The 11,071-nt window shown below is 45.3% G+C and overlaps 1 protein-coding gene across 3 annotated transcripts in view; it reads right to left on the reverse strand.

The window, feature by feature from the left end:
• Nucleotides 1–11,071, reverse strand: part of kiz (kizuna centrosomal protein) — a 279,562-nt gene that overhangs the window by 143,976 nt on the left and 124,515 nt on the right. The window lies entirely within an intron of this gene.

The following is an 11,071-nucleotide window of genomic DNA, read 5'->3' on the forward strand; positions in this document are numbered from 1 at the left end:
TGCGCCATTTCCACCCCCGTGGTGGGCAATGGTAGCCGACTGAGAGCATCCGCACAGTTCTCAGTGCCTGGCCTGTGGCGGATAGTATAGTTATACGCTGATAGCGCAAGTGCCCACCTTTGTATGCAGGCTGAGGCATTAGTATTTATCACCTTGTTTTTAGCGAACAGGAATATGAGGGACTTGTGATCGGTTTCCAGCTCAAATTTGAGACCAAACAGGTACTGATGCATTTGCTTTACCCTGAACACACACGCTAATGCCTCTTTCTCAATCATGCTGTAGGCCGTCTCGGCCTTAGACCAGCTCCTGGAGGCATAGGCGACAGGTTGCAACTTCCCCGCAACGTTAGCTTGTTGTAATACGCACCCGACTCCGTACGACAACGCATCACATACTAGCACAAGTCTTTTACATGGGTTATACAATACAAGCAGCCTGTTGGAGCATAAAATGTTTCTGGCTTTCTCAAAAGCAATTACTTGTTTTTTTTCCCCATACCCAGTTCTCACCTTTACGCAATAACACATGTAGGGGCTCTAAGAGGGTGCTTAACCCCGGTAGGAAGTTATCAAAATAGTTGAGGAATCCCAGGAACGACCGCAGCTCCGTGACGTTCTGTGGCCTGGGCGCGTTCCTGATAGCCTCTGTCTTGGCGTCTGTGGGCCGAATGCCGTCCGCGGGCCGAACGCCGCGATCTTTCTCCCCAAAAACTCCACTTCTGTTGCCATAAAGACACATTTCGACCTCTTCAGCCGCAGCCCTATGTAATCCAGTCGCTGGAGGACCTCCTCCAGGTTTTGTCGGTGCTCAACAGTGTCCCGACCCGTGACCAATATGTCGTCCTGAAAAACCACCATATGTGATATCGACTTGAGTAGGCTCTCCATGTTTCTCTGGAAGATCGCTGCAGCCGACCGAATTCCAAACGGGCATCTATTGTAGATGAACAGTCCCTTGTGCATGTTGATGCAGGTGAGACGATTCGAAGACTCCTCCAGCTCCTGCGTCATGTAGGCCGAAGTCAGGTCGAGCTTGGTGAACGTCTTGCCTCCTGCCAGCGTCGCAAATAGGTTGTCTGCCTTAGGAAGCGGATATTGGTCCTGTAGCGAGAAACGATTAATAGTTACTTTATAATCGCCGCAAATCCTGACCGTGCCATCACTTGTGAGTACTGGAACAATCGGGCTGGCCCACTCACTGAATTCCACTGGGGAGATGATGTCCTCGCGTTGCAGCCTGTCCAGCTCGATTTCCACTCTCTCCCTCATCATGTGAGGTACCGCTCGCGCCTTGTGGTGGATGGGTCGTGCCTCTGGGACCAAGTGGATCCTCACCTGCGCCCTGGAAAAGTTTCCAAAGCCTGGCTCAAAAAGGGAAGGAAATTTGTTAAGAACCTGGGTACATGAGGCCTCATCGACATGTGATAGCGCTTGGATGTCATCCCAGTTCCAGCAGATTTTGCTCAGCCCGCTCCTCCCAAGCAGTGTGGGGCCATCGCCTGGGACAATCCAGAGTGGCAGTTCGTGCACCGTGCCCTCATAGGTGACCTTGACCATGGCGCTGCCCAGGGCAGTGATAAGCTCTTTGGTGTACATTCTCAGTTTCGTGTGGATGGGGCTCAGGGCTGGTCTGAATGCCTTGCTGCATCACAGTCTCTCAAACATCTTTTTACTCATGATGCATTGGCTAGCGCCAGTGTCCAGTTCCACGGCTACGGGTAAGCCATTCAATTTTACATTTAGCATTATAGGTGGACATTTCGTCGAAAATGTGTGCACCCCGTGTACTTCAGCATCTGCCTCCTCTCTTTAGGCTCGAAATTGCTTTGATCCACCATGGATCGATCTTCCTCTGCCACGTGGTGGTTAGCAGGTTTTGCAGAGCTTGTAGCTCGTTTGCAAGCTCGTTGGAGGTGCCCCATTGTTCCACAGCTCTTGCAAACATACCCTTTGAAGCGGCATGAATAGGCTGAATGGAAGCCTCCACAACGCCAACAAGGTGTGAATTGCCTTGCTTTCATCCTTTGTTGTGGACTCTGAGTCATCTGAGGCCTGCTGGCAGTTGCAGACTCGTGAGTTCTGCCCTGTACATTTCTGCTCGCAAACACAGTTCCAGTTAATTTATGAACATTGCTAGCACTTCTGTGCTGAGAGATTTGTTTGGTGTTATCACTGATGGACATAAACGCCTGTGCTATCGCAATGGCCTTACTGAGGGTCGGTGTCTCTACAGTCAAAAGTTTTCGTAGGATGGACTCGTGGCCAATGCCCAGTACAAAAAAGTCTCTGAGCATTTGCTCCAGGTAGCCATCAAACTCACATTGTCCTGCAAGTCGCCTTAGTTCGGCAATGTAGCTCGCCACTTCCTGACCTTCAGATCGCTGGCACGTGTAGAACCGATACCTCGCCATCAGCACGCTCTCCCTTGGGTTAAGATGCTCCAGAACCAGTGTAGATAACTCCTCATAAGACTTATGTGTGGGTTCCACGAGAGCCAGAAGATTCTTCATGAGGCTGTCGGTCGGTGTCCTGCAGACTGTGAGGAGGACCGCTCTCCTTTTTGCAGCGCTTTCCTCTCCGTCCAGCTCGTTGGCTACAAAGTACTGGTCTAGCCATTCGACATAGGCTTCCCAGTTCTCACCCTCCGAGAACTTCTCCAGGATGCATCTTTGCGTTGGATTCATATACTCGTCGCCAGTTATTGTGTTCCTAACACAGATGAGACTGCGCACAGGGAGGTTAACGTAACAGTGACCTCAGTCTTTATTAAGATACTCCAGATTGAGGAACGGGCCTGAGGGGCCAGCTTATATACAGGGATCCCTTGGGACTTCAGGGCATGCGCTCCCTAGTGGCGGAACATGGGAGTGCATGCTTTACAGATACATAGAAACATAGAAACATAGAAAATAGGTGCAGGAGCAGGCCATTCAGCCCTTCTAGCCTGCACCGCCATTCAATGAGTTCATGGCTGAACATGAAACTTCAGTACCCCCTTCCTGCTTTCTCGCCATAACCCTTGATCCCCCGAGTAGTAAGGACTTCATCTAACTCCCTTTTGAATATATTTAGTGAATTGGCCTCAACTACTTTCTGTGGTAGAGAATTCCACAGGTTCACCACTCTCTGGGTGAAGAAGTTTCTCCTCATCTCGGTCCTAAATGGCTTACCCCTTATCCTCAGACTGTGACCCCTGGTTCTGGACTTCCCCAACATTGGGAACATTCTTTCTGCATCTAACCTGTCCAAACCCGTCAGAATTTTAAACGTTTCTATGAGGTCCCCTCTCATTCTTCTGAACTCCAGTGAATACAATCCCAATTGATCCAATCTTTCTTGATAGGTCAGTCCCGCCATCCCGGGAATCAGTCTGGTGAACCTTCGCTGCACTCCCTCAATAGCAAGAATGTCCTTCCTCAAGTTAGGAGACCAAAACTGTACACAATACTCCAGGTGTGGCCTCACCAAGGCCCTGTACAACTGTAGCAACACCTCCCTGCCCCTGTATTCAAATCCCCTCGCTATGAAGGCCAACATGCCATTTGCTTTCTTAACCGCCTGCTGTACCTGCATGCCAACCTTCAATGACTGATGTACCATGACACCCAGGTCTCGTTGCACCTTCCCTTTTCCTAATCTGTCACCATTCAGATAATAGTCTGTCTCTCTGTTTTTACCACCAAAGTGGATAACCTCACATTTATCCACATTATACTTCATCTGCCATGCATTTGCCCACTCACCTAACCTATCCAAGTCACTCTGCAGCCTAATAGCATCCTCCTCGCAGCTCACACTGCCACCCAACTTAGTATCATCCGCAAATTTGGAGATACTGCATTTAATCCCCTCGTCTAAATCATTAATGTACAATGTAAACAGCTGGGGCCCCAGCACAGAACCTTGCGGCACTCCACTAGTCACTGCCTGCCATTCTGAAAAGTACCCGTTTACTCCTACTCTTTGCTTCCTGTCTGACAACCAGTTCTCAATCCACGTCAGCACACTACCCCCAATCCCATGTGCTTTAACTTTGCACATTAATCTCTTGTGTGGGACCTTGTCGAAAGCCTTCTGAAAGTCCAAATATACCACATCAACTGGTTCTCCCTTGTCCACTTTACTGGAAACATCCTCAAAAAATTCCAGAAGATTTGTCAAGCATGATTTCCCTTTCACAAATCCATGCTGACTTGGACCTATCATGTCACCATTTTCCAGATGCACTGCTATGACATCCTTAATAATTGATTCCATCACTTTACCCACTACTGAGGTCAGGCTGACCGGTCTATAATTCCCTGTTTTCTCTCTCCCTCCTTTTTTAACAGTTACGACTCCATTAATGCCCAGGTAGTGTCCAATTACAGAAAAAGGATAATGCAAGTTTGAGCAACGTACCCCGGCAGCCATCACGATGCACTTATCCTGCAACAGTCAACCATCCCCTCAATTTTCAACCTTTCGAGGAAAATGGCAAGATGGCTGCTAGGGGACAAGGGATATTCCCTGAACACGTAACTCATGAGACCACTCCTCAACCCTACCATAAGTTCACAAACACGGTTACAATCAAAACCAGGGGACCACCAGGAGGATTACTGACCACTCCATCGGGCTAATCAAACAGCGGCCTGCATTTGGAGAAGGCACTGTAGCAGTTCCCATTGGATGAGGAAGACTGTTATGTCTTTAATACTCTTATGAATAACTCCACGAGGTCTAGTATTGTACTTGAGCTGTTGTGACCTTAGTCCCATTTATTGTAACTCCAGAGTGGAGCACAAGCATGGTGGGCAGCATTTTATACTGGGCTCTGCACACCTATGCAGGATAGCCTCTTGTTGGCCGACACGGATACGATGGGCCAAAATGGCCTCCTTACGTGCTGTAAATTTCTATGATTCGATGATTCCCTTTATGGAATAACCATTCAATTTAATTCCTCTGAAGAACTCAACCGTGAACAAACAGTTTTGGTGTGACCATCCTGTAAATCCTCTACAAAAAGCACAGCAACGGAAATCTATTTAACAAAGCAAATAATATCTCACTGGTCATGTACGTTCCTTGAAATTTCTTTTCAGATTTCATAGAGGAGGCAACATCACATTCAATTATTGCAACTATTTCCTTTAAAAATCCATTTTGAAGATAATATAAACATTATGAATAAATGTGAATATTTTAGGTAAGATCTAATTCCTGAATCTAAGGCCAATATTCAAATTTAAAACATCTCATAGATTTCCCCAATTTTTATACTATATAAACTAAAAATTGCTGTGGCAGAATGAATTTAGCAAAGACATAAAGTAAAACGGGTGAAATGATGCATCATGTAGTTTGGTTCTAAAGCAGCTCCAGGCAGTGCAAGTATTGTACTGTATCTTGTGTAATTCCTGCTCAGAACCTTTATGCTGCAATCATTCTCTTCAAGTGAAAATGGTTCGAGTGATTTATTGCGATGCTATCATGTCTGTGAGATATGAAAAAGTATCAGTGAAAGTACATCACATCTGGTATAATTTGCTTTAACACATGCGGGCCGAAATTGGTCATCCGCCCATTTCTCGGCGGTATGCCAGTGGTATGTCATTTCATACCGCAGGGGCAGAGTGCTGGCAATATTGGTTTGGGTGGTCCTGAGCGCTGCGTCAGCGGAGTGTGATGGATGGTCTGCTCTGGCAGTGCAGGGTAGGTTGTCTGGGACTCGGGACTCTTCAGGTCCCAAATACTGTGCACGCGCGCTATTCAATCAACCTCCGCCCCTCTCCCGCCCCGAGAAGAGCAGTCCGGAGGCCAGAGACTGCCGCGCAGGTAAGTATCTTGAGGTCCGTTTAGATTTTTAATTGTTTTGTGCAGTGTTTTTGATTTATTTATAATACTTTTATTGTTATTTATTTCACTTTTTTCTGGGGGGGGGAGAGACGGAATAGATCTGTGGGGGGAGGACTAGATCGCTGAGGGGATTAGATCTCCAGGGGGGGGGGGGGGTAGGACTAGATCGCTGGAGGGAGAGGAACATTGTGGTTGGCATACCGCCGACATACTATCGGCATAAAACCACCTTTTTTCAGACGGTGTGCAGCTCCGGTGTATGTCGGCGGTATGCTACCAATGTCGGACTTTTGGCCAGTCTGTAGGGTGCTCCATGTTAGCGGAAGGTATGCATATCGCCTGGCGGTATGTCGCTGATGAATTTCCGCCAGGCGGTATGTGGGCAGTATGTTGGTATTTTTCGATCAATTTCACGATTTTGGGCGGTATGTCGGCAGTTTGCGGGCAGTATGCCCACCAATTTCAAGCTCCTGAACTCTTGTAACTGAAGAACAATCAATAAATTTTATTTTCTGGAGAGGATTGCCACTGTACAAGTGGAGCATTGGGAGTTTTCTTTCTAACAATGTTACCTTTGTGAATTTTTGCCCAAGTGAGAAACAATCAATAGATACAAATACAATGCCAGGTCCACATTACAGCTTTTAAAAACTTTTTCCCCGAGGAGAATAATGCACTTGGGTGCATTTTAGTATTTTCTACTTATTAAAGTTATAAAAATAAGCGCGTGTCGGTGCATGTTTTATACAAATTTCTTGTCTAGGCAGATGATGTTAATGCCCCAGTATTAATCATTCTAAACATTATTATTTTAGTAGCCACAAAGATCTGTGCATTGGTTTAAGGTTATAATGCCTATTGAGCATGTATAAGTCCCAATCTTATTATTTGAAGTGAGAATTTCAAGATAAAACATTTTTATTCCATAGTTTGCACATTCATATTTGGGGCATGAATTTCATTAACTATTAAAATATTTACAAATAAAACTTTGCCTGGTAACCAAATGCAGGCTTAATCACAACAATGATTGGAAACAATTTTTCAGATAGTCACAGCTATTTCAAAAAAGACTTGCATTTATATAGCACAGGACGTCTCAAAGTGCTTTACAGCCAATGAAGTACGTTTCTTTGAAGATAGTCACTGTTGTAATGTAGAAAACAGGGCAGCCAATTTGTGCACAGCAAGGTGCCATGAGCAGAAATAGTACAATTTCACCTCACTACAATAGTAATTGGTAATAAATCAAAATCTATTATAAAATGTTTTTTTGTCAATAGTCCCTTTTCACTGTGGCTGTGGTCATTGTGAGAACAAGGGTTGTTCACACTACTTGGATACCTCGCTATTCTTTCTGCACAGTCTGAGAGACCAGCACATGATGAGTTAAAAGTGAAAACAGTTTTCTGCTGAGCATGGGTTACAAATTGTGTAAGGAAATTTTAAAGCAAGGATATCTTCGCAGGAAAGTAAAATAGTAGAATGTGTAAGAGTCATTCAGCCATATCTGTAATGGTCTGGAATATGTCAGTTTGGTCACATGCATTTATGGTAATAAAATTAATGAGAGGTTTATGACGGCAATCAGATCGCTTGTGTTTATGGTAGTGCATGTTTGTTAGGTTTAGTTGTTATTCGGTGGGCATTTGTATGTATCTTTGATGTACTATGATTTATTCGTAGAATGCATCGAATGAAGTGATCAAAGGTAAAGAATGAAACATAGAAACATAGAAAATAGGTGCATGTAGGGGGAAAATAGGAAGGCCTCTCCTCCCACGAGCGGGCCCCCTGATATAGAGGGTCGACGCTCGCCCCAACCCATGTAGCAATTCTTGAAGTTAGCAGACAGAGATGGATGGCAAGGTATAACGACCTTTAATTACGAACGTCCGGGAACACCTCTCATCACAGCCGCCTGAGTGGAGATGCTCCTCGTGTAGCAAAATCACACATCATTTATACATTTCACAAACCCCTTCACCCTCCCCGATCTCCAACTGGGTTACCTTATCAGTAATTCTTTGGATTCACAGACCCCAAGGCAGCCTTAGACCCTACTAAGATGAGTTCATCAGGTTAGAATTTGCTGATTCTCCTTGGAGGCCGTGAGTCTGCCTCGAGCCTCTTCGCAAGGTCTTATCAATGTCTGTTTAGGTTCTCACACCGTATCCTGTCGGAATATTATCTAATGTCCTGGTACATATTGAATTAATAACTTCTGGAGCCTTGGTACTGGAATGTGCAAGGCCGAAGAGAGGCCTTTTACCTCCTTATGGGTGGGTGCAGGAACCAGCACTTTAACCCTTGTCCCGCTGGTACCTCTTAATGCCAAATTTCTCTTACAGTGCAGGAGTAGGCCATTCGGCCCTTCGGCCTGCACCACCATTCAATAAGATCATGGCTAATCATTCCCTCAGTATGCTTTCCTGCTTTCTCTCCATACCCCTTGATCCCTTCAGCCGTAAGGGCCATATCTAACTCCCTCTTGAATATATCCAATCAACTGGCATCAACAACTCTCTGCGGCAGGAAATTCCACAGGTTAACAAGTCTCTGAGTGAAGAAGTTTCTTCTCATCTCAGTCCTAAATGGCCTACCCCTTATACTAAGACTGTGTCCCGTGGTTCTGGACTTCCCCAACATCGGGAACATTCTACCCGCATCTAACCTGTCCCGTACCGTCAGAATCTTACATGTTTTTATGAGATCCCCTCTCATCCTTCAATGTATAAAGGCCCAGTTGATCCAGTCTCTCCTCATATGTCAGTCCTGCCATCCTGGGAATCTGGTAAACCTTCGCTGCACTCCCTCAATAGCAAGAGCATCCTTCCTCAGACTAGAAGACCAAAACTGAACACACTATTCCAGGTGAGGCCTCACCAAGGCCCTGTACAACTGCAGTAAGACCTCCTTGCTCCTATACTCAAATCCCCTAGCTATGATGGCCAACATACTATTTGCCTTCTTCACCACCTGCTGTACCTGTATGCCAACTTTCAATGACTGATGAACCATGACACTCAGGTCTCGTTGCACCTCCCCTTTTCCTAATCTGCCGCCATTCAGATAATATTCTGTCTTCGCGTTTTTGCACCCAAAGTGGATAACATCTGCTATGCATTTGCCCATGCACATAACCTGTCCAAGTCACCCTGCAGCCTCCTAGCGTCCCCCTCACAGCTCACACTGCCACCCAGTTTAGTGTCAACTGCAAACTTGGAGATATTACACTCAATTCCTTCATCCAAATCATTGATGTATATTGTAAAGAGCTGGGGTCCCAGCACTGAACCCTGCGGCACTCCACTAGTCACTGCCTGCCATTCTGAAAAGGACCCGTTTATCCCGACTCTCTGCTTCCTGTCTGCCAACCAGTTCTCTATCCACGTCAGTATACTACCCCCAATAGCATGTGCTTTGATTTTGCACACCAATCTCATGTGTGGGACCTTGTCAGAAGCCTTTTGAATGTCCAAATACACCTCAACCACTGGTTCTCCCTTGTCCACTCTAATAATTACATCCTCAAAAAATTCCAGATTTGTCAAGCATGATTTCCCCTTCATAAATCCATGCTGACTTGGACCGATCCCATCACTGCTTTCCAAATGCACTGCTATTTCATCCTTAATAATTGATTCCAACATTTTCCCCACTACTGATGTCAGGCTAACCGGTCTATAATTACCCGCTTTCTCTCTCCCTCCCTCCTTTTTAAAAAAGTGGTTACATTAGCTACCCTCCAGTCCATAGGAACTGATCCAGAGTCGATAGACGGTTGGAAAATGATCACCAATGCATCCACTATTTCTCGGGCCACTTCCTTAAGTACTCTGGGATGCAGACTATCAGGCCCCGGGGATTTATCGGCCTTCAATCCCATCAATTTCCCTAACACAATTTCCTGCCTAATAAGGTTAAGCTTCAGTTCCTCCTTCTCACTAGACCCTCGGTCCCCTAGTACTTCCAGAAGGTTATTTGTGTCTTCCTTCATGAAGACAGAACCAAAATATTTGTTCAATTGGTCTGCCATTTCTTTGTTCCCCATTATAAATTCACCTGAATCTGACTGCAAGGGACCTACGTTTGTCTTCACTAATCTTTTTCAATTCACATATCTATAGAAGCTTTTGCAGTCAGTTTTTATGTTCCCGGCAAGCTTCTTCTCGTACTCTATTTTCCCCCTCTTAATTAAACCCTTTGTTCTCCTCTGCTGAATTCTAAATTTCTCCCAGTCCTCAGGTTTGTTGCTTTTTCTGGCCAATTTATATGCCTCTTCCTTGGATTCAACACTAACCTTAATTTTCCTTGTTAGCCACCTTCCCCGTTTTATTTTTACTCCAGACAGGGATGTACAATTGCTGAAGTTCATCCATGTGATCTTTAAATGGTATAAGAAATGTGAGGGAATGACTGTTTAGCAGGTCATACTGGAATCGTAAAGTGTGGTGTCTCAGCAGCTCGCTCATACTGGTTTTGTGTAGAATGAAAAGATCTGTGCATTCATACTGGTTGTGAAGAGTATGACGTTTCAATAAAGTCCTGATCTTGCATTACTACAATTATGTGCATGTACAATCTGGCATTTAATGTAACGAAACAAAAAAAAAACAAGAAAGCAGTCCAACAGTCATGACAGAGTGTTTATAGAAGTGTATAGTGATATATAGAATCATAGAATCGTTACAGCACAGAAGGAGGCCATTCGGCCCGTCAAGCCTGTGCCAGCTCTCTGCAAGAGCATTTCAGCTAGTCCAACTCCCCCGCCCTTTCCCTGTAGCCCTGCAAATTATATTCCTTCAGGTACTTATCCAATTCCCTTTTGAATGCCACGATTGAATCCGCCTCCACCAACCTCTTAGGCAGTGAATTCCAGATCCTAACCACTCGCTGCGTAAAAACGTTTTTCCTCATGTCACCTTTGGTTCTTCTCCCAATCACTTTAAATCTGTGTCCTCTGGTTCTCGACCCTTCCGCCAATGGGAACAGTTTCTCCATTTATTCTGTCGAGACCCCTCATGATTTTGAACACCTCGATCAAATCTCCTCTCAAACTTCTTTGCTCTAAGGAGAACAACCCCAGCTTCTCCAGTCTATCCATGTAACTGAAATGCCTCATCCCTGGAACCATTCTTGTAAATCTTTTCTGCACCCTCTCTAAGGCCTTCACATCCTTCCTAAAGTGCAGTGCGCAGAATTCAACACACTACTCTAGTTGAGGT

Source organism: Pristiophorus japonicus, chromosome 9 (assembly GCF_044704955.1).
Source record: "Pristiophorus japonicus isolate sPriJap1 chromosome 9, sPriJap1.hap1, whole genome shotgun sequence".
Lineage (NCBI taxonomy): Eukaryota > Metazoa > Chordata > Chondrichthyes > Pristiophoridae > Pristiophorus > Pristiophorus japonicus.